The following is a 22,324-nucleotide window of genomic DNA, read 5'->3' on the forward strand; positions in this document are numbered from 1 at the left end:
TTTTCCACATCCATCTCTTTTTTAAAAAGATTTATTTATTTATTTGAGAGAGGTGGGGGGAGGGGCAGAGGGAGAGGGAGAGAGAGAATCTCAAGCACACTTCTTGGTGAGCGTGGAGCCCCCCACAAGGCTTGATCCCACAACCCATGAGATCATGACCTGAGCCAAATCTTGAGTCAGCCGCTTAACTGACTGAACTACCCAGGCGCCCCCTCCACATCCACCTTTAATAATATTCTTTCTTTAGGGTTTTGTTTCTTTTTCTCCCTCATTGGATATTATAAAATGACAATTATATTATTTTGAAGTCTTTCTTGATTGCTCTGTTATTGATGATTCTTCAGCCTCTGCTGACTACTCAAGGCAATATGTTTTCTTAAATGCTTTATAGTTCTGGTCAGCTCATTTTTTTTTTTTTTAAGATTTTATTTATTTATTTGGTAGAGAGAGAGACAGCGAGAGAGGGAACACAAGCAGGGGGAGTGGGAGAGAGAGAAGCAGGCTTCCCCCCGAGCAGGGAGCCCAATGCGGGGCTCCATCCCAGGACCCTGAGATCATGACCTGAGCCAAAGGCAGATGCTTAATGACTGAGCCACCCAAGCGCCCCAGCTCATTTTTTTTTTTTTTGAAGACAAAAAAGAGTGAATGTAATAAAACACAAGAGAATGAGTGACATTTAGAAACTGAGAAGGGTATCTAAACATATTGGAGAGCTAGGCATGTTGGTCCTGGAGCAAAATGAACTGTGGCAGAATAGTCCTGGGTAGACTAGCAATACTACCCAAATGAAGAAACCAGTAAGAACTGATCCCCAAACTGAATTCTTTACATACCTGAAATTGCCTGATTTGAAATATTTCTGACTATACATAAACTAGAAAATATTACTTTAAAAAAAGACACCTGAAAGTGTGTATAACTGTCCCGATGACTTATAAAGAGGAAGATAGAAGGGTCAGGAATTGTTTCGAAAACTAAAACCATAGAAGAGGGCACCTTATACTTTGAGTGGTGGCAGCAAAAGCAGGGAACTGGCATCTGGGGAGCTACTGTGCTGCTACAGGCACTAGCCTGAAAAAGTGATTTTAAAAACCTCATGGTATCTCTTTGAAAGAAATAAAATGAGAGATTAGTTATTTAAAATTAAAGTAATGGAGGATAAACAAAATGTAGTATATACATACAACAGAACATCATTTTAGCCTTAAAAAGGAATGAAATTCGGACACATGCCACAACTTGGATGGAGAATGAAGACATTATGCTAAGCAAAATAAGCCAGATGTGAAAGAACAAATATGTATTATACTTATATAAGGTACCTAGACTAGTCAAATTCATAGAGACGGAAAGTAGACTAGTGGTTACCTGGGACAGGGGAAGAAGGGACACTGGGGAATTATTGTTTAATAGGTACAGAAGTTCAATGTGGGATGATGAAAAAGTTCTGGGGATAGATTGTGGTGATGGCTGCACAACAGTTTTAATGTACTTGATGCCACTGAACTGTACACTTAAAGATGGTAAAAATGGTAAATTTTATGTGTATTTTACCACAATAAAAATACATTTTTTAAAAAGGAAAGTAACTGAAATCTGAGTTCTATGAGGACCAGTACTGTGTCTTACTCAGCCTAGCATGTTGCATATAGTAGATGCTCTAGAATGCTTATTGAGTAAATAGACAATTATTGATTGATTGCTATAAATATACTAGTTGTATAGAGGTTAATATATGTGTCACTTGGAGAGTTAGAGTAAGTAGAAAATTCAGTATTTCAAATTGCCCCTCTTAAAATTTAATTTAACACTAATATTTCTTTTCTCGATGGAACTATTTATTGTTCAGGTTTCATTTTTTTTTTTTTTTTGATTCATGAGATTGACCCTATTGATAATTTTATAGCTGCTTCTGATGTAGTCCTATATGTTCACTCATTTTGGAAATGCTTTTATGTTAGCTTTTTAGCTCTGGGTCCCCCTGCAAGTCATGAATGAATTTGGATATTATACTTTTGCTAGATGTAGGCTGGGGAATCTTATCTCTTGAGGTAGCCTTTTTCCAGCCAAGGCTCAGGGTAGATGGCTTATAATCATGCCACATTGTTAGTAGGTGGAACTTTGCCAGGGGGATTTTCCTGACTTCTGAATTTATTCGGAGAGTGTAATATCAGTTTTCTGTCAGAGTATTAGTATCTCAGACCCCAGTGATTTCATTATACCCATCTGATTTCAATATTCTATTACAGCTGTGTGTTCCCTTCTCATTTCTGGTACCTGCAGAATAACATTTCTTGCTTTGAATCTTTACTATTAATTTTAAATTAAAAACTATGTATTTTTCTAAATCTAGCATTTCTATGTTTTTGTAATAATAGAAGGTATTGGTTTCCTATGTCAGTTTAGCTGGCCATTTTGATTAGAAGTTCCAATTTAACCTTTCTAAACCTCAGTTTCCTTATCTGTAATACTGGAATAAAGATAACATCTATATTGGAAGGTTGTGAAAATTAAATGAGATAATGAATGTAATAACTTATTTACTGGACACATAGTAATTGCTCAGGGCACACTACTTTCATGTAAATCAGCTGCTGCATTGCCTGCCAAATTTCAGATACTCAATAATTTATTGCTTTAATCTCTAATTATGGTTATTTGTATGTATCCTCATCTCAGATCCATTCACAATTGGGAACCATATCAAGAATTGAGAAGTCCCAGCAAATAGTGCCAGAACTATTCAAATATCTCTATAATCTGCAAGACAGTTGTTTTGAGAGTCAACTCTCAAATGGTCGGCTAAACTGACATATGTGCTTTGACTAGGACAGTGGTTCTCAATTGTGTGTGATTTTGCCTCCAAAGAGATATTTGGCAATGTATGGAGACATTTTTGATAGTCATGACTTGATAGCAAGGTCTTACTGGCATCCAGTAGAAACCACAGATGCTGCTAAACATTCTATAATGCACAGGGAAGCCTCCTGCGACAAAGAATTACCTGGCCCAAAATTTCAGTAGTGAGATTAGATTAGACTGAGAAACCCTGAATGAGGTTATTACACCTCTCCATGTTTCAAATAAGTTTTTAAAAACTTTTTATTTAAATTCAATTTAGTTAACATGTAGTGCATTATTAATTTCAGGGGTAGAATTTTGTGATTTATCAGTTTTGTATAACATCATTGCTTATTCCATTGAGTGCCCTCCTTAATGCCCATCACCCAATTACCCCATCCTCCCACCCACCTCCCCTCCAGCAACCCTCAGTTTGCTTCCTAGAGTTTAGATCTAGTCTATTATGGTTTGCCTCCCTCTCTGTTTTTATCTTATTTTGTATTTCCTTCCCTTCCCCCCCATGTTCATCTGTTTTGTTTCTTAAATATGAGTGAAATTGTATGTTGTCTTTCTCTGACTTACTTATTTCGCTTAGCATAATACCCTCTAGTTCCATCCACATCATTGCAAATGGTAAGATTTCATTCTTTTTGATGGTTGAGTAATATTCCATTGTATATATATTCCATATCTTCTTTATCTATTCATCTGTCACTGGACATCTGGGCTCTTTCCATATTTTAGCTGTTGTGGACACTGCTGCTATAAACATCATGGTGCATGTGCCCCTTCAAATCACTATGTTTGTATCCTTTGGATAAATACCTGGTAGTACAGTTGCTGGGTTGTAGGGTAGTTCTATTTTTAAAATTTTGAGGAACCTACTGTTTTGCAGAGTGGCTGCACCAGCTTGCATTCCCACCAAGAATGTAAGAGGGTTCCCCTTTCCCTGCATCCTTGCCAACATCTGTTGTTTCCTGTGTTGTTAATTTTAGCCATTCTGACTGGTGTCAGTTTATTTTTAAACTATTTATCTCAAACAAGTATTGTGAATTGTATTCTTCACTGAGTTAGTAGTAGGATGTTGATTGTCAGTTGGTGACCTAGGTCTGATTTTGAGGGGACCTTTTCACATAACCCAGGACTTCTTTGGCAATACAGGGTAAAGAGCAGTTACCAAATTCACATATCTGTATAGCAAAGAACAAAAAGGAAAATATTAACAAAAACAGCACAACAACAGTATTAGTAATGCAACAACAACAACTCACAGACAGACACCCGCATGTACATATAAACGCTAGCCACACATACAAAAGGCAGTGGGGTTTGGGTGAGTCTTTTAGGGAAAATGTGAAATTAGCTAGAGATGTCTTTATTTATATATTTATTTATGTATTTATTTATTTAAAATTTTATTTTTATTTATTTGAGAGAGAGAGAGAGTGGGAGCAGGGGGGAGGGGCAGAGAGAGTCTTAAGCAGATTCTGTGCTGAGTGCAGGGCCTGACGCAGGGATCCATCTCACAACCCTGAGATCACAACCTGAGCTGAAACCAAGAGTCAGATGCATAACTAACTGTGCCACCCAGGCACCCCAGGATTTCTTTGGATCCTAGAGTAGATAGCATCTAATATTCATACTGCTAAAGTTTCTGGAGTTATAAATATAAAATTGAACTCCTCCAGGATCTATCTGTTCTTTTTACCTCTCTGAAGGCTCTTTGTTTTAAAATCATTTTCAGTGTATTTTAATTTTCTGTTTCTGTGTCCTTTTCCTTTTCTAGATAACTTTGAGGGCAAGTATATTGCCTTATTTATTTATGTATATACAGCATCAAGCATGGAGCTCAGTATTTAGAAGATAATAAATGTATGAATTTAAGAATGAATGGATGAATGACAAAAACCAATGCCTAGGTTTACCATCACATCTAGTGATATTTACATATATACACACTGACTAGTCAAAGCATTGGAGAATTCAGCGAGTAGCTACAAGGTAGAAGTGAAAAATGTAAGGACAAATGGAAACCCAGCCTCAACTGACATGAGAGAACTGTGCAGGGCTGGAAAACAATGTCAGCAAACCAAAAACACTTGATATACAACAATCCAAGATGAAATTTGAACAAAGACTGAAGTAATTCGTGTTGTCTTGGAATCAGGCAAACATCACTAGTCTCTGCAAATAGCAATGGCAGTCCCAAAGCCAAGAACATACTTTGCTTGTGTGTGTGTGTTGGTGGTATCTCGAGTTTGTAACTGTGTGAGCCAACCAGTTAGGCTTTTCTTAGGTGAGATTAACACAGCATCCAACATATTATACTTTCCATAAATTAGACATATTCAAATAACAGCATCAAATCTCTAATGAACAAATCCTTTATTGCCTCTACTTGTGTTCTCAATTTAGGAAAAGCTGTAACATCAACCCAGATCTAGAGGAATATACATCTTAGGTGAAAAATTTATCTGTTTGAATAATTTTCAATCTTTTTCAATCAATGATTTCTAAAATCCTGTTATTTTGTGCTCTCATTATGACAACCATTTAATCTAGTCTCACTTAAGTTGCTGTCATATTTTCATCTGGGAATCTTTTCCTCGTTTTATAGATTGAGGAAACTGAGTCTTTGAAAGATGAAGCAATTTGCCCAAATAGTAAATGGTAGAGCAGGAGTCCAAGGCCAGGGCTTTTTGGCTCAGTGTCTTGACCTTATCTCCTCATGACCAATATATAGCACATTTTCAGTCCTTTGACAAAGTATGGGAACTTTGCATTTTCTATTTTTAGTTATTCACCATAAAATATATTTGAATGTAAAGAAAAATCTGTTTTAAATTAGTTATTTAGAAATTTCTTCATGCCATACAAAACTGTACTAGGTATTGCATAATGTGAAAGAAAATGGTATCTTTCTTATGAAACAATTTTATTCCTTTCATGAATGTATTGGACAAATAAAAATATACTTAATTTGATAATCAACTTAAAGCTTCCCTTAAAGATTTTTCATTTTAAAATTTCAAGTAAAATGTAGATATATTCTTGTAAAAAGATTCAAATGACAGAGAAAAAGCAAAACCATTCTGCATCTTTAGTTTCATTTCCAGATGTAGCCAGCTGAGCTAGTTATTGTCTGGAGTCCTCAGCAACAAGTTTGCCTTCCTTTACTCTGTGATGCTGCGGCTGGGGCAGCTGGGGCTGTGCCTCTGCCAGTGACATTTCCCAGACTGCTTTACCAGATGGCTTCCTGGAAGGTTTTTATCAATAGGGGGTGGGAAGAGGGAAAAGGCACTTCTCAGTTTTTTTCCCATTCCTTTCAGTATTAGTCCCAGCACTGGTAATTTGCCCCAGTCTCCATGTCCTTTTGGCAGTTCCAGAACCAGCCTCAGGGACTCCTCAGAAGTACAGATGAAACAGATGGGATTTCCTACAAATGTCTGAACTCACTCCTCCAAGCCCCTCCTTTATGTATCTGGATTCTTGTAACCCCATCTCCCTTTTGTTGCCCAGACCAAGGATATGGTAGCTCTTTCTTGCAGTTATTACTTCTGGGTTCCCTTAGTGTTTCCTCTGCATTCTCTTAGCCTTCTAACTCCTGTGTTAAATAGCTTCTGTGTTTGCAATGTAATAAGTTAGTTTTCTGTTTTGCTGATGGACTCTGAAAAATATACCACTATGATAAGATTGATCTATATCCCTACAGATGTTTTCCTTTTCTCTTTTATTCTCAGTTTAATATTTTATTATTTTTATCAGTGATTATTTTCACGTAAAAAGAATGTGAAGGGTGATAGTATAAAGAGATAGTAGTGAGTACAAACCTAGATGTGACAGAGAGGATAGTACTACCATTGATAGATGCAGGCTTTCAGAAGAAAACCTATGAATAGAGTTTCCAGGTCATAATCTGGCTTCTGCTTCTCTGAGAATTTAGGCATTCCTGGAATGGTAAGGCGGCAAGATCATGAATTAGTCTTGGAAGATGTAAGTCTCACCACAATGGGTTATGGGTAGAGTTGTCTTGAGCCAGCTGCTGGTTTTTAATAGGAATATAGTCCTGCTCTATATTTTAGATTTCAAATTCACATTAGCCAGCCTCCAGTTCTCAGAAGTTTGTAAAAGCAGAACTTCTTTGAGGGTGTAATGAGTGTCCTCAGCATGTGGTCCATTCAACCATCTTGGTAATGATATCATAACTTACTCAGCAAGTTTAACTGTGGAGTATACTACTGAGACCTGGACTGGCGCCCTCTATACAGCTGCTGTATTGCTGTCTTCCTGGGGTCTTCATTCATCATTATCCTGGGATTCCCTTTGCCTCTCTCATGTGTTGAGTTTTCTATTTCTTATATTCCATAACTTCCTTTTCCTTGGATTACTCTGTGTATTTGGTAGGGCATCCTCTAGTAGCTTCCTGAGAAATTGTGCATGAGAAGTAAATATTGTTCAGACTTTGAATATCTAAAAATAATCTTATTCTAGTCTCTTATTTTTAAAAAGATTTATTTATTTATTTGAGAGAGAGAGAGAGAGCACAAGTGTGAGGGGCAAAGAGAGAGGGAGAGGGAGAATCTCAAGCAGACCCCATGCTGAGCATGGAGCCTGAGTCGGGTCTCAGTCCCATGACCCTGAGATCACGGTCTGAGCAGAAACCAAGAGTTGGACGCTCAATAGACTGTGCCACCTCAGCGCCTCATACTCCCATTTGATCAATAGTTTGCCTGAATATTGTACTATAGATTGGAAATAATTTTTTTTCATAATCTTGTAGACATTTTCCCACTCGTCTCGTTTCTAATGTTGCTGTGAGAGGTCTGAAGGCGTTCTGATTTCTATCCTTTCATATAAGCTGTTTTTTCCTTCTCAGAAAGCTTGTAGAATCTTCTCTTTCCTCCCATATTCTGAAAATGTATGATGATATGCCTCAATACGAGTCTATTTGTGTATATGGTGGGCCCTTTTAGTCTGCAGACTTATGTCCTTGAGTTCTGAGAAATGTTCTTGAGTTATTTATTCAGTGATTTCCTCCTCTCCAATTTTTTTTCTAATTAGCTTCTTTGGAACTCCTATTACAGTATACTTGTTCTCTAATTTCCTAATATTTTCTCCCCCTTGGTTTTTTTTTTTTTTTTTTAATTTTTTTACTCTCTTTCTATAAGATTTTCTCCACCTTCTGAGTCATTCTTCCTTTTCCATCTCTGTCCTTGGCTATTTCTAAGTGTCTGACTCTTTTTTTTTTTTTTAAGATTTTATTCATTTATTTGACAGAGAGACACAGTGAGAGAGGGAACATAGGCGGGGGAGCGGGAGTGAGAGAAGCAGGCTTCCTGCCAAACAGAGAGCCCGACGTGGGGCTCGATCCCAGGATCCTGGGATCATGACCTGAGCAGAAGGCAGACACTTAACGACTGAGCCACCCAGGCGCCCCTGTCCTTGGCTATTTCTAAAGAGAGAGCATTGGGATATGCCATTTTTGGTGCCTGAGCAGCTTTCATAGCTTGCTTCCTGCCTTTAGCAAGTTAAGAGCCCTGGGGTGTTTTACCTCTTCAGCAGTCTCATTTCTTTTTAGTCCAGGGTGTGGCTTTCTTGCCAATTCAGCTCTCACACTTGATTGGATTTGTATGTATTAGATTCCATTTTAGTCCATATGACAAAAGCAACACCCACAATTATTTTCTTTCTTTTTTTTTCTTTAAGATTTTATTTATTTATTTATTTATTTGATAGAGAGAGAGAGAGAGCATGAGCAGGGGGAGCAGGCAGAGGGAGAGGCAGGCTCCCCGCAGAGCAGGGAGGCCCATGTGGGACTCGATCCCAGGACCCCGGGATCATGACCTGAGCTGAAGGCAGCCACTTAACTGACTGAGCCACCCAGGCGCCCCCCACAATTATTAAGACCTGCCTTTCCCTCTAGACTTAATTACAGGTACTGCATTATGGGACTTGTGTGGGACCACAGCCTTCAGGTTCATTGTCTTTGGAATTTCATTCTTGTTTTTAAGAGGTCTAAAGCAATTATGACTTCTGATTATTTACATGGGTTTTCTTCTTTATTCTCTAGAAGCTTAAGAAATCTCTTTGTCTCTCATGTTATATAAATTTGTATTTCTGCCCCTCCACTGAGAATGAGGCTCAAATACAACTTTTTGCTGAATATACATGGATATTCTTTGGCAGGTTAAGCATCACATGTCAAAGACGTGTCTTCTTCCTCTCCTATTTGTGCCCCATCCTGTTCCTCTTCCTGTATTCCTGATATCCTTTATTTTTCCTGCCATCTACCCATTTCTCTAGGTGTAATACTCAGGTATGAATCTTGACTCTTCACTAGCCCATTCAGTGCACACACAATAATTACCACAATCTGATTATTTTTATCTCTTCCTACAAATTTGTTGAATTTTTATCTCTTTTTGTTTATACCACTACAAGCTGTAAACCCCTCTGTCCTTCACTAACTACAATAGTCACTTCATGGGTGACTCTGCTATAGGATTTGTGATCATGCTCAGCAAAGTTGCCAGTTACTCATCTAAATATAACTCTGACTTTGGCTTCTGCTTACAGCCCTTCAGTGACTTCCCATTGCTTACAAAGTAAAGTAGAAGCTCCTCCATAAGGTATTTGGAGCCTTTCATGAACTTATTCCTACCTACCTGTCTTAGTTGGCTTGGGCTACTGTAGCAGAATACCATGGCTTGGGTGGCTTAAACAATTGACATTTATTTCTCACAGTTCTGAGGGCTGGGAGTTCTAAGATCAGGTGCCAGCAGATTTGGTTTCCCATGAGGGCCCTTTTCCTATCCTGCAGATGGCCACCTTCTTGCTGTGTCCTCACATGGTGGATAGAGGAAGCTCTGGTATCTTTTCCTCTTCTTATGGAGGCACTAATCCCATCAGCAGGGGTCCACCTTCATGACCTCAACTAAACCTAATTACCACTAAAAGGCCTCACCTTCTAATATCACATTTGAGGTTAGAGCTTCAACATATGAATTTGGGGCGACACAAACATTTAGTCCATAACACTACTTCTTCAGCTTCATCTCCTCCAACTTCATGCCTTATAATTTACACTTAGATTGGAACTATGTGTTTGTCTTAGCATACCTCATGCTGTTCCACATTTCTACACATTTGTTCACTTTTTTTCCTTTTGCCTTGAATCTTCCTCTTACTTTCCTTCACATGGATATTCTTACCCTTTTTTTAGAACCCAACTCAGGCATTATAATTTCTAGGAAGCCTATACCTAATCTCCAAACTGGGTCAGTTTTCCCCTTTCTCTGTACTCTCTTAATACCCTGAGTCTTCCTTAGTACCCTTAGTATTCCTCTTGCTCAGCAAATACCCTATTAAATTGCCACTGTGTGTATGCATTGTTCTCCCCTAAATATTAAGTGCCTCAAGTACAGAGATATTATTTATATTTTTATGCCCAGTTTCAAGCACAGTGCCTGGTTCATGGCAGGCACTCAAAAAATATTTGTTCCTAAACTAACTAAATATATCTTTTATTTCCCCCCATACCAGTCAGAAGTGTTTTATTTAAAAAAAAAAAAGCAACTGTGAAACAAACACACAAAAAACCTTTTAATCAGAAAGTCTGATTAAATTCAATATTAACTCAAGTTCTCAAAAGCCCATGGGGAAAGTCAACAGGTACATCAGAGAAAAGCAGATGGCTACTGACAAGTCTTCGGTGGAAAAGTAAGTTGCGTACTTATACAAGCTGCCCTAATGATTATCCAGCCCAAGTTTTGTTTATCAAAAATAGGTTTCAGGATATACCAAGGAGACTATACAGTCACCCCCATCAGTACAAAGATGTAATGATTAAGTTTAAGGGTGTAGGAAAAGCCAGATATGATAATACACACAAATAATCTATAAAATAAGCCTTTCAATCCTAGAAGAAAATTCAGGAAACCTCATGAATGTAACTAAAATGAGGCTTACAGTATGTGGAACAACCCTGAACATTTTCCCAATGACTAAGCCATGGCATAACAGCTCAGGACACCGTTAACATGTAGTTTTTACATACAATATGTAAAAATTAGAGTAATTTTTTTCTACTCAATTTCCATCTCTTCCTTTTTACCTTTTCCCTAATTTTCTCTAGCTACATTTTTCCTTTGGTTTGACCAGTTGAACTTGAAAGGTTTGGAACCTAAAGTGAGTATCAACTTTTATTGGAATCGCTCCTGGGAAATGCAATCCTAGAAAAGGCAAATTTTAACTGAAGTGGCTTGACAAAGGTGTAAGTATCCATTTTCAACAAGACAATGTCCTCCATGTTAATCAGTAGGGTAATGGCTTCTCTTGACTGGATCATACCACCCAGCATGATACTGGCGTGCTCCGTGGTGAGGTACTGCAGAGCTATGTGCACAAACACCCACCCATTTAAGCTTTCAGTAAATACAAAGCATCATTCTAAACCATTTCAGTAAAATACATAAAAAAACATTGCATTTCTGTTGGCCTCTTTTGCCTCTTGAACTGGCTTGGAGTGTTCTTCATCACAGAAGGCAACAGTTAATTTGTTGCTACTCCACGCTCCTTAGGCTTTAATACTTCCTGCTCTTCAAGCCTCAGTGCCTTTTTTGCAGCAATAATTATTCTTCATTAGTATCGCCACTGCCATGGGACCAACACCCCCAGGGAATGGAGTGATGTAACCAGCTTTCTTTCTGACTCTTTCAAAACCCACATCTCCAACCAACTTGGGTTTAGCAGTTATGGGATCTTGAACTCTCTTTATTCCCAGATGGATGACTGCTGCTCCCTCCTTGTTCATATCTGCTGTGATCAGATTTGGACTGTCTGCAGCAGAGACCACAATGCCTGCAAGAACTGTAGGTTTCTTCAGTTGCTCTTTGGGAGTGTATCAAGATATTTTAACAGTGACATCACCTCCAGGATTTTCATGCACCCCATCTGTGTGTAGTAGCTTTGCAATGGGCATTCCAGCATTTTTTGACCTCCCAGCCACCTTCCACTTTCCCTCCCTAGGGTTGGAATGCTAGTTCATCTAATTATTTCCCAGACACCCCATGGGTAGCTGATAACATGGAATACTGGTCTAAACATGTTTGTCCTACATTAATTACATGAAAGCCATCAACATCCTTGTCTGGAGAAACAGCATTGCAGATCTTTCTCTCTTCAGTGTGCCCTGGAAGAGGCAGCTGAACAAGGAGGCCATCTGTGTTATCATCATTATTTAGATTATTGATTAAATTCAACAGTTCTTCCTCAGAAACTGAAGCTGGTTTCACAATTGTCTCACTGTTGATTCCCACTTCTGCAGCTGCCTTGGTTTCATTGAGGATGTAGGAGTGACTTGCAGGATTCTCACCAACCAGAACCATGCTCAGGTGTGGCCGCTTGTCACCCAATGCCACCCATTCTTCCACCTCCTGCTGCACTTCCTGCTTGATCTGCTGGGCAAGTTTCCTTCCAGAAGTGACAACAGCTTAAGTTCCAACTACCAAGAGGTGGAAGGGCTGATGGCAGAGGCGGCAGCTCTGTGTGGGCCAGAGCACCCGGGTGGCCAATGTGGACACCAGGGAAGCAGCAGCCATCGCCCACGCTGATGTCCTCATCAGGCTAATGTGTCCTTTTACTTATGTTGTTAATCTGTGTTAACTACCCAAAACATGCTGAACATTTTGCTAGTATCTATGCCTGTAGTTTATTTTAATTTTCCATGTTGAGATGCTTCATGTAAACATTATAGATTTAAAATAGTTTTGACATCAGCACTCTTTTTATAGTCTCAACCTTACATTATGGCATGCACGAGTTTATATGCTGAGACTAATGGGTCCTATTTCAAACATTAAAAATTTTTACTTTAGCTTTATCAGTAGGGCGTTGCCCAGTAGATTCTTAAATGTTGACTAATGGCTCGGTGCGAGTAGCTTCAGATGTGGGAGGTTCAGAGTTTTGTGTTAAAGGGCAGTTGCTGAGATCAAGGCTAAATGGTATAGCTTCTGGAGTGTTTATAGGATCCGTATCCTATAAAGCTGGTTTTGGAGAAGTGAAACATTAGACATTTTGATTAATATTTCTTAGAGTAAATCTCTGAAGAGATGAGAGCAAACAGGAACCCATCTTCTGGCAAAAGTGAAAGGGAAGTGAATCTTTTTTTTTCAAAGGAAGTAATGTGTGGAAAATGTTTTTCAACTGTAAAGTGGTGCACAATTGCTTACTCTTGAAATCACTATGATTGTTATTAAGGCGAGTTTGAAAGTCAATTGCCTGTCTCAGCTCAGCAAAACTACTAGGTCTACCATATTGTCCCATGACTCAAGACAAGCAAATTCCATATGCCATTTGTAATGGACTTTATTACTAGCTATTGTTTCTAGCTAACATATCACTTTTTCTCTTATCCCTCTACTCCCCTCCCCGTGTATAAAAAAACCCCACATCTGGACTTCCATTGTCACTGAGGCCTGGCCAAGCTTAATTCTCCATTTTTTTGGTGTCAGAATAATTTGTTTGGGGGATACAAGCAGAGTCGATCATAGTCCTTCCCTGGGAAGTACATATGGATGTTGGAGAGAGACATTCTCTTTTCTGTGGACTTTTGAGATGGGCTTTTTGATGGGTCAACTTCCTTGGATGCATTGAGGAAATCCATGGGTGAATTTGTAATATGATAGAATTAGAATAATACACAGAGTAAATCAAACCTGAGAGATGGGGCAGGTGAGAGAGAGAGAGCTAATAACATAATTTGCATTACTTGATCCAGTTGTGTCTGAATCTAGTAACCTCTGAATTAATCAGTTTCATGGATTAATTCATCCTTTTTGTACTTAAAATATTTTTAGTTGGTGTTCCTTCCCTTGCACTGAAAATCTGACAAATATACCAGTCTTGTCCAGGATATTTCAGCCACCAATCCCTGTGACCTCATTTTTTTTTTACTTACTCCTTATTCCACTTTCTAATTGCATGATGGTTTGGTGGTTAAGTATAAGGACACTGAACTAGATTACCTGAGCTTGAATCTTGGCTCTTCTACTTACTAGATATATAATCTTGGGTAAGTTATTTAACCTTGTTAAGCTTATTTCTATATAAGTAAAATGAAATAATTGATTATATCCACTTTTATTAAGGATTAACTGAGTTGATGCTTGTGAAGTGTTTAGAAAAGGGCCTGATGCCTGGTAATGGTTCAGTAGGTATTAGCTATTTTAATATTGGATTCTAAAACAGAGAAAAGATAAAAATATTTATGTTTATCTTTATTGTCTCATTTAAAATTGTTAGATTTTAAGGGATAAAGACCTTGCCTTTTTGGCTTACATAGATGTTGGCACCTAGCATTATCATATGTTCATGATAAGCATTGCCCTAGTACTTGTTTCTCACTATGTAGTCAATATAGGAACCTGTCATTCATAGCCTCCTTCTTGATTTGCTCACCTTGATCCATTTCTTGGTGTACTTAACTTCTCTTTTGACCTCATTATTTTCTACTTGACTCAAGGCTCTTGCTTAACCGTTCTTTTCCTCTTCTTGACTATGATTTTTATTCTATTTCTTATGATGCTATTTCAACCCATCATCCTTCTCATTAAAACCCTTAATGGGAAGGGCTCTTATTAGGCCTACCCAACCCCCATGAGCACAGTCAGGGCAGCATTCAATAAATATTTATGGTTAAGAAATTGTAGAAAACAGCCCAAGCTTACAGTGAAGGGGAATTAACTACAAACTGATTATATGACCTAATACAGGCTCTTCAAACTTGTGTTTCTCAAACTTTGTTATTTGCTGCCTAGTGTCTTCTGCAACCATTAATTTTCCTTAGTGGTAAGTAATTTGAAAGTATTTTTATATTAAAATAAACAAGGATATATTATTGAATATAAAACAAAGTTTACATGATTTTAGAAGATGAAAACACACTAAAGAAATGTCATTTTTCTGTGTTGGGCCTAAGGACTCAAATGCCTTGGGAATGTAAGTGGGGGGACATAAGTTACTGTTCTTTGTTGTTAAAGATACCTCTGTGAAAACATTTGAGAAGAACAGTACAGTACTGTAGATTTCCTTTGTCAATGTTAGATGGGCTCATGTTCACAACAGTCAGAACTTAATAAAAGTTCTTATATGCCATTTCTTATATGCCCCAAATTCTGCTGCATACTTTACAATAACATATAATTTGATATTCACAGCAAGTGAATAGAGAAGAGGAAACTGAATCTTAAAAAAGTTAAATAACTTGAATGAGGTCTCATAACTATTTTGTGTTGTGACTTGGAGTCAAATCTAAGTCTGTAAAGCTCAACTAGAGTGCACAGCCTATGAGAAATAATTCAGAATAACCTCATTCAAGATGAGAAATTTATGGACAATTGAAAACATCAGCTTCCATCAGCAAGGGCCAGCTTGAGGTCTTATAGGAACTTCTGGGTAAAAGGAAGAAGGGAGAGAAAGAAAGCAGGATGTGTGTGTATGTTTATATGTATATAAGCCTATATATAAACACACACATGTATATGTATATATATGTAAAACAACTTGCTTGAATTGTAAAATATCCCCATATCTGAAAATTGAAATGATTACAATTGTACCTTCTGCCAATTCAGTTTTAAAACCAGCTAACTTTTGTTCCAGGAAAGGATGCTGTGGGATTTGCTTTGTGTAAGTCATGTTCTAGTCAGGCCTCAAGCACACATTGGTGAATATAATGAATACCAACATCTTGATGGACAATTTTCCATGAACATTGTCCCCTAGGATTACATTTCTTCAACTAAAATCATTGGAGAAGGTCAAATAGCCTGTTTTACTGTACATTATTTACAATAGAAAATTTATTTTAAATTCCCTTCCTAAAACACTTTGATAGAGCTATTTACCATCATCACATTTTCCTTCTCTTTTTCTCCTTTGCAAAAGTTGACTTGGCAAGAATTTTATTTCACTTTGCTACACGATGGACCTTTGGTACACGTTCTCATTTATTTTGGCAAGTGAACCATTTTGTCTGTTTGACTTAAAATGGTCCACTATACTGTGTGATAGACGGCAAGAACATGGGCTAGCATATTTTCTGTTTATGCACTTGATCCTCATTGATCTACATATGCAAAGCTTAATGAAAACTTCTAAGCATAAAAGCTCATCTGAGCTTCTAATGTTAATATTGATTCTGTTTGTGAGTGCTAGTGCAGAGTCAGACTGTTTCTCAGAGTATTCCTTGGAACATATATTAGTATCCCAAGGTGTGTGTGCAAAGGGCTTCAGCAGTCAAATGAGTTGTGGAAATGCTGTATAAATATATCTTGACTTCAAGATTCACACCATAATTAATATACAAATGCCTCATCTTGCAGTTAAAAGAATAACTAACTTTGTTTAACTCAGGGTCTTCTGAACTTATTTGTTTGGGTTTGAAAGTATTGGTTCTCAACTTTCTGCGGCAATATTTTTTCTTGAAACATGCTTTGGGAAATACTTACCAGTACTCACTGTCTTTTAAGCCCAATTGAAACTGGGTTAGAATATAGCTCTATTATTTGGGTAGCACATTTGTCCTACATGAGTCAAAGATTCCTCTTTTGGGGAATATATTTATTTCATAATATTGTTGCTAAATTAAGTAAGTTAACACATCTAAAGTAAATAATATGATACCTGGCATATATTTTAGTTCACCTATTTCTTAACCTTTGTTTGCCTTCATTTTCTTCAAGCAGCTCTTGAAATTTTGTTTTATGGATTCTTCCTTCCTTTTTCTGAGTGCATTTTTATGGAGAATGGTAGAATTGAGAGCAATCCATATTTTTTCCTATTTTTTCTTACTGTGACATACATTTATAGGCAAACCAAATAAGAGCTTTCACACGTGGCTTTGTAGAGATATCATCATAATGAATAACAACTGGATTAATTAACACTTAGTAAGTGCCAGGCATTGGTATTATTTGCATTATTACATAAAGTAATTACATAAATTACAATTTAGTTTCCCAGAAACTCTCTGAGGCAGTAAATCAATCATGGCCCAATCAGGAGATAGAAATCACACCAGTACTTTAATCTAAAGAATTATTAAACTAGCAAAAGGTGGTTAACTACTAAAAGAGATAAAAGAGGCCTTTAAAAAATAGAGGGAAGGTGGGGGACTTGGCAAGATGGAAGAGTAGGAGGACCCTGAGCTCACCCTGTCCCACGTTTACAACTAGATATCATCCACATCCAAGTCAATAAACTGGAGAGCAATCCAAAGACTGGCGGAACAAACTCCACAACTAAATATAGAGAAGCTGCATCTGAAAGGTTATGAAGGTCAGAAAGGTAGAGGGAGCCTTCCCACAGGAGGGAGGGAGTTGCATGCATAGAAGGCAGGGAAATGGGCTCTCACACCAGGAAGCTCACACAGGGAAGACTAATCCCCATAACTGTTGGATTTAAAAAGAGGAAGGGTTGAGTTTTGTGAGTTTATAAAACCAGTGGGACTTGGAACCTGGAGTTTGTTTTTGTTTTTAATTTTAGTTTATTATGTTAGTCACCATATGTTACATCATTAGTTTTTGATGTAGTGTTCCATGATTCATTGTTTGCATATAACACCCAGTACTCCATTTAATACGTGCCCTCCTTAATACCCATCACCAGGCTAACCCATCCCCCGACTCCCATCCCCTCTAGAACCCTCAGTTTGTTTCTCAGAGTCCATAGTCTCTCATGGTTCATCTCCCCCTCTGATTTCCCCCCCTTAATTTTTCCCTTCCTACTGTCTTCTTTTTTTTTTTTAAACATATAATGTATTATTTATTTCAGATGTACAGGTCTGTGATTCATTAGTCTTACACAATTCACAGCGCTCACCATAGCACATACCCTCCCCAATGTCTATCACCCAGCCACCCCATCCCTCCCACCTGCCACCACTCCAGCAACCCTCAGTTTGTTTCCTGAGATTAAGAATTCCTCATATCAGTGAGATCATATGACACTTGTCTTTCTCTGATTGACTTATTTCGCTTAGTATGATACCCTCTAGGTCCATCCATGTCGTTGCAAATGGCAAGATTTCATTTTTTTTTTTTTATGGCTGCATAGTATTCCATTGTATATATATACCACATCTTCTTTATCCATTCATCTGTTGATGGACATCTTGGCTCTTTCCATAGTTTGGCTATTGTGGACATTGCTGCTATAAACATCAGGGTGCATTTACCCCTTCGGATCACTACATTTGTATCTTTGGGGTAAATACCCAGTAGTGCAATTGCTGGGTCGTAGGGTAGCTTTATTTTCAACTTTTTGAGGAACCTCCATACTGTTTTCCAGAGTGGCTGCACCAGCTTGCATTCCCACCAACAGTGTAGGAGGGTTCCCCTTTTTCCGCATCCTCACCAACATCTTTCATTTTCTGATTTGTTAATTTTAGCCATTCTGACTGGTGTGAGGTGGTATCTCATTGAGGTTTTGTTTTGGATTTCCCTGATGCTGAGTGGTGTTGAGCACTTTTTCATGGGTCTGTTGGCCATTTGGATGTCTTCTTTGGAAAGATGTCTGTTCATGTCTTCTGCCCATTTCTTGATTGGATCATTTGTTCTTTGGGTGTTGAGTTTGATAAGTTCTTTATAGATTTTGGATACTAGCCCTTTATCTGATATGTCATTTGCAAATATCTTCTCCCATTCTGTCGGTTGTCTTTTTGGTTTTGTTGACTGTTTCTTTTGTTGTGCAAAAGCTTTTTATCTTGATGAAGTCCCAATAGTTCATTTTTGCCCTTGCTTCCCTTGCCTTTGGCGATGTTTCTAGGAAGGTTTCTGTGACTGAGGTCGAAGAGGTTGCTGCCTGTGTTCTCCTCTAAGATTTGGATTGATTCCTGTCTCACATTTAGATCTTTCATCCATTTTGAGTCTATTTTTGTGTGTGGTGTAAGGAAATGGTCCAATTTCATTCTTCTGCATGTGGCTGTCCAATTTTCCCAACACCATTTGTTGAAGAGACTGTCTTTTTTCCATTGGACATTCTTTCCTGCTTTGTTGGAGATTAGTTGGCCATAGAGTTGAGGGTCCATTTCTGGGCTCTCTATTCTGTTCCATTGATCTATGTGTCTGTTTTTGTGCCAGTACCATACTGTTTTGATGATTATAACTTTGTAATAGAGCTTGAAGTGGAGCCTGGAGCTTTAAAAGTCATCTGACTTAGCACTGGGCTAGCCTGGAAGGTGAGTGATAGCTCTGTTGCTGCTCTTAAAGAGATAGCAGCCTGTGTGGAGAGGCAACATAAAAATAGCAGTTTATACAATACGGGGGGGGCAAACAGGAGACAGATCTGTTCATACTGATTTCTGAATGTGTTGGGGGACTTCTCTGAAAATGAGGGACAGATGCCATTTCTCTCCCCCATGCCCCCAGCATAAACACAGGGCCATCTCTGGGAGTTGGGGCTGCACAGACACTTGCTACCTAATCTGCTAGCAGACCTAACCTGCTAGTGGTGTGCCATGCCAAGTTCTCCTAAGGATTCACCCACTTCAAGCCTGCTAGCCTAGGGCCTGGGCTCAGAGCAAATTTTGTTAAAGCTGCATGTGGCCCTGCCCACACCCCACCCAGCCAGTGGGTGCACAGTTGTTGCCCTGCACTGTGTGCAGTGCCCAGCTACCATGCCATGCCCAGCCTCAGGCCCCCAGCCATCCTTGCAGAATGGGCCTGGCCATGCCCAGTAATCACTACATGCCATGTTCAGCTTTGCCCCCTGGGTACCCTGGTGCATAGCCCCCAGCCTCTATAGTGCCTTTGGGGATCTGGCATAGGGCTAGTGACCCAGTGCAAATTTTGCTTATACTGCCACCCCACTCCCAGGTCCCCAGTGGGCATGCCCTTCCAGAGTGGTCTGTCTGGATCCCACTAACACCACAGGGAACAAGCACAGCACAGCCCATAATAGGCAGAGAGTCAGTGTAGATGACTGCACTGAAAGGAAGTGATTCAGACCAACAGCAGAGCGTAAGCAACACACATAGGATACTCTACTGAAGTGCCAGGTTCTGGTGAACAGGGACACTGCACTCCAGGGCACTCCAGGACCTTTTCTTTATAAAGTAACTACTCTTAAGAGCAGAAGATATAGCTGACTTTCTTAACACATAGAAACAGATACAGAGAGGCAGAGAAAATGAGGAAACAGAAATTTATTCCAAATGAAAGAACAGGATGAGGCCATGGCCAGAGATCTAAGCAAAACAGATAATAAGTAACATGCCTGATAGATAATTTAAAGCAATGATCCTAGGGATATTCACTGGACTTGCAGAAAGAGTGGAAGACATGAGTGCAACCCTAAACACAGAGATAAAGAATAGCATAGCAGAGATAAAGGGCTCAATAAATGAAATGAGAAACATACTTGATGGAATGAACAGAAGGATAGAACAGAGGAATGAATTAGTGACTTGGAAGACAGAGTAATGAAAAGTAATCAAGCTGAACAAAAGAGAGAAAAAAGAATTATGCAAAATGAGGATAGTCTTAGGGAATTCAGTGACTCCATCAAATGTAAAACATTTGTATTATAGGAGTCTCAGAAGAAGAAGAGAGAAAAGGGGGCAGAAAATTTCTTTAAAGAGATAATAGCTGAAAGCTTCCCAAATCTGGGGAAGGAAACAGATATTCAGATCCAGGAGGAACAGAGAACTCCCAACAAAATCAACAAAAGCAGACCCACACTAAGACATATTGTAATTAAATTGGCAAAATATAATAATAAAGGAAAAATTTTGAGAGCCACAAGACAAAAGAAGGAAGTAACTTACAAGGGAAAACCTATAAGGCTAGCAGGAGATTTTTCAACAGAAACTTTTCCAGCTGGAAGAGAGTGGCATGATATAGTCAAAGTGCTGAATGGGAAAAATCTGCAGCCGAGAATACTCTACCCAGCAAGGCTATCATTCAGAATAGAAGGAAAGATAGTTTCTCAAGCAAATGAAAACTAAACGAGTTCATGACCACTAAACCAGCCCTGCAAGATATATTAAAGGGGACTCTGAGTGGAAAGGAGAGACCAAAGTGACAGCATAAAGGTAGGAAACACAAAAGCAGTAAAAATGATTATTTCTGTAAAAAAATCAGTCAAGGAACTCAAAAAGTAAAAATACATATAATAGCATTTACCCAAAATGTGGGGAGTAGAGGAGAAAAGAATGGGTTCAAATTTAAATGACCATCAACTTAATATAGAGTGCTATATGTAGAAGAGGTTTATATGCAAACCTAATGGTAACCAACATATCAAAAACCACTAATAAATACGCAAAGTATAAAGAAAAAGAAATCTAAATATATCACCAAAGAAAATCAGCAACCGTGAAAGAGAGAAAGACAAAAAAGGATCAGAGAAAATCTTCAGAAACAATAACTACCAGGTAAATGCCAATAAAATGGCAATAAATACATATCTGTCAATAATTATTTTGAATGTAAATGGACTAAATGCTCTAATCAAAAGACAAGGTGACAGAATGGATACAAAAACAAGACCCATATATATGCTGCCTACAAGAGACTCATTTTAGGCCTATAGACAACTGCTGATTGAAAGTGACAGTCAAAAGAAAACCAGAGTAGCAATATTTAGACAAAATAGGCTTTAAAACAAAGACCAACAAGAGTCAAAGAAGGACACTATATAATAATAAAGGGAAAATTCAACAAGAAGATATGATGTAAATATTTATGTACCCACATAAGAGCACCCACATATGGAACAGTTAATAACAAACATAAAGGAACTAATTGATAATAATACAATAATAGTAGGGGACTTTAACACTCCACTCATGTCAATGGACAAATCATCTAAACAGAAAATCAGTAAGGAAACAGTGGCTTTGAATGACACACTGGACCAGATGGATTTAACAGACATATTCAGAACCTTTCATCCTAAAACAGAAAAATACACATGGAACACTCTTCAGAATAGATCACATATTATGTCACAAAACAAGCCTCAAAAAATTAAAAAAGATTGAAGTCATGTCATGCATCTTTTTTTTTTTTTAAGGTTTATTTATTTATTTGAGAGCTAGAGAATGTGAGCTGGGGGAGGGAGAGAGAATCCTCAAGCAGATGCCCCACTGAGTGGGGAACCTGATGCAGGGCTTGATCCCAGGAAGCTGTGATCATGACCTGAGCTGAAATCAAGAGTTGCATGCTCATCCAACTGAGCCACCCTGGCTCCCCTACCATGCATCTTTTCTGACCACAATGCTATGGAACTAGAAATTAACCAAAAGAAAAAATCTGGAAATACCAGAAATACATGGAGGTTAAAAAACATGCTACTAAACACTGAATAGTCAGCCAGGAAATAAAAGAAGAAATAAAAAAGTACATCGAAACAAATGAAAATGAAAATACATAATGGGCCAAAACCTTTGGGATGCAGTAAAAATGGTTCTAAGAGGGAAGTT

General features: G+C 38.3%; 1 pseudogene; it reads right to left on the bottom strand.

Annotated features, from left to right (window-relative positions):
- Positions 1 to 11,391: 11,391 nt before the first annotated feature.
- LOC116630005 lies at positions 11,392 to 12,440 on the bottom strand (annotated as a pseudogene).
- Positions 12,441 to 22,324: the final 9,884 nt, after the last annotated feature.

Source organism: Phoca vitulina, unplaced genomic scaffold, assembly GCF_004348235.1.
Source record: "Phoca vitulina isolate PV1807 unplaced genomic scaffold, GSC_HSeal_1.0 scaffold3, whole genome shotgun sequence".
Classification (NCBI taxonomy): Eukaryota; Metazoa; Chordata; class Mammalia; order Carnivora; family Phocidae; genus Phoca; species Phoca vitulina.